This window comes from Capricornis sumatraensis, chromosome 23 (assembly GCF_032405125.1).
Source record: "Capricornis sumatraensis isolate serow.1 chromosome 23, serow.2, whole genome shotgun sequence".
Lineage (NCBI taxonomy): Eukaryota > Metazoa > Chordata > Mammalia > Artiodactyla > Bovidae > Capricornis > Capricornis sumatraensis.
The window spans coordinates 49,893,056-49,895,746 of NC_091091.1; the positions used below are offsets into that span (position 1 = coordinate 49,893,056).

Genomic DNA, 2,691 nt, shown 5'->3' on the forward strand with positions numbered 1-2,691 from the left:
GTAAGGCTGAAAGCTGAATTTCAGAAATGAGATCCAGAAGACCATGAGATAACGCCATGCAGGGAACTTTTTATTGACACGATTTCAAAAGCAGAGAATGTGTAAGAATAGTAAGCAAGCCCTACCTACACGCTACCCCAGCTCACCAGATATTGCCTTTTCTCCACCCATCATTCGCGCCCCTTCTCTCTCCATGATCGTATATGACTCAAATCTCTCTCACACTCACACATATGTGTTTTCAGACATGGCGCTCCTTTGTTCCTAAACACTTTAGCGTCTGTTCCCTTAGAACAAGTTCATCCTGTCATATAACCACAGAAAAATTTTCAAAGTTAGGAAACCTTGCATCAATCTGATGTTACTATCTAATCCGAAATCCTTATTCAACGCTCTCCCGTTGTCCCCATAATGTCGTTCACTCTCATTTAGCTTTTTGCAGCCTGAGATCGGAGGTCCAGCTGCCTGGTTCCCCCTCATCTAGGTCAGAGCCTCTCACTTTTACGATTCACTGCGTTGACATCCTTCAAGAGGATGGGAAGTTATTTCATAAAATGCTCAATGCGGGTTTGTCTGATGCTTTCCCATAATCACACTCAGATTCTGCATTTCTTGATAAGAACAGCATGAGAATGGTTCTGTGCTCTGGCAAGTGGATCCTAACAGGGGTGGATACTCACACCTCACTTCGAGCTCAGAGGCAAAACGGGGACCATAGCTCCTGCTCCCATATTTGTGATTCCCCACCACCACCCGAGAAGCTGAGTGTATCACCTCAGGGTGCTCTCCCGTTCACACAGGCCTCTCTCTTTAGAAATGCATTTCAGAAGTGCCAACCACATCACTGAGAGAACGCACTCACCAGCCAGAGGTCAGCATCTGTCCACAGGCTCTTCTTTCCGGCCTTTATAGTCAGGCTACGCAGCCAAGTCCTCTTGTTCAAATGTTCTTGGGTGAGTTTCCCCTCTTCAGTGAGTCTGTGTGAATTAATTGAAATGCAGTTGTATTCATTAGTTTCCTTGTTTAATTTTATGCCCTGATGACGGTGTGCAGAGTACCAGCAGCCAGACACACGAGGGTGGCCTCCTTTGTGTGAAAGCTTAGAGCTGACCAAACCAGGGTGGGGAGGCAAATCAGGGCTTTCCTGGGGCTGGGTGTGCTGTGGTCCAGAAACCAAACTCAGGGGCATGGGAGACTGTGGGGGGTCATTATCCTGAGTGGGCGTGGCTACACGGAGAGTCAACTCTCTCAACTGTTCACTTAATTCAAGTGCCTTTTATTACATGCATATTATACCTTGCAGTTGAATTTTTTTTTAAGGAAGAGATGCTTTCAGGAAAACAAAAGCCAGGAGGACATATTTCTATGAGAACTGCCCCCCCAAGACAGCCAGCAAGAAAAGGCGGTCCTTGAGATTCAGCAAGATTGTCTCAGAGGGGAGCCTGGAGGTGCAAGGAGGAACGAAGAGCCTCGTTTCTGGCCTTGGTCCCCTGTGTCCGCCCCTCAGGGAGGCTTTCGGAACACACACCCTCCATCAGGGCAAGTCCTGGGAAGGAACCCTGCGGAGGGCGCCTCCTCCTGGAGCTGCAGACGCAGAGCGGGGCGCCGGCACTGTCTGTTTTACGGCCCAACCCGAGGAAAGTGGGAGTGAAGTTGCTCAGTCGCGTCTGACTCTTTGCGACCCCGTGGACTGTAGCCCACCAGGCTCCTCCGTCCGTGGGATTTTCCAGGCAAGAATATGGGAGTGGGTTGCCATTTCTGTCTCCAGAGGACCTTCCCCACCCAGGGATTGAACCCGGGTCTCCTGCATTGTAAGCAGATGCTCTACCATCTGAGCCAGCAGGGAAGGAAGGTTTCACTGTAATAGCATGAGGCTGCTGGACAGAGAGGTCTGCAAGGGGACCCATGCTGAGCTTGTCGTGAGACATTTCAGTGGCGACTTTAAGGAAATGCTGATGAGTGAGGGAGGCGCTCCCGAGTCCAGCACAGACGTGGTCCACAGCGATGACCCCAGTGCCAGGGACCAGCCGCTCCATCTCCCGGCTCGGAGTTTTCTCGGGAATACTGTAACGGTTCAGCCTCCAGAAATGTCTGTTTGACACGGATTTGAGAACAGAGATGAATAAAACATAGGGCTCTCGGGGATGGAAAACCAGTGGTAGAAGGCCTTTGGGGGAGCACTGATAATAAACACCCGTGAGAACTGCAGTTATGGAACAGGACGTTTTCTAAATCCTGACAATAGCAATCAGGATAATAACACCTGCGCTGACAAGCACAGAAAGAGGTGAGAGTGGGTAAAACCCTGGGCCTTTTAAATCTCCCAGCAAAGTGAGTCAGTTGTTACTGAGTAAATGGAAACTCTACCTAAACAAAGGGCTAGAGCCTAGGTATTTTTCATAATGTTTTTATTTTTAAAATCGCAGGGGGATCTTGTAGGAAGTAAAATATAGAGACATTTATCTAAAAACCAGAAATTTCCTCGACTTCGCCTCTGTTCTTTTTGGTTTAATCCTAGCAAAATAAAACTTAATGTCCTCATAAAACAGTAGTGCCGATTATGATTCTGCTGAGGCAGAGTGTTATGCTCCCAGATGCATCCTTCTATTCTATCTGCATCTAAGTCAGAAAGTCTGCCTTGATGTTCATAGGAAATTAATAGTGTTTATTATTAGGAGGTAAGATTCGGGG

The 2,691-nt window shown here is 48.1% G+C and overlaps 1 non-coding gene across 1 annotated transcript; it reads right to left on the minus strand.

Moving 5' to 3' along the window:
* Positions 1–1,774: 1,774 nt before the first annotated feature.
* On the minus strand, positions 1,775–1,846 carry TRNAC-ACA (transfer RNA cysteine (anticodon ACA)). Its single transcript has one exon. It is a non-coding gene; the product is annotated as a tRNA-Cys (tRNA).
* Positions 1,847–2,691: the final 845 nt, after the last annotated feature.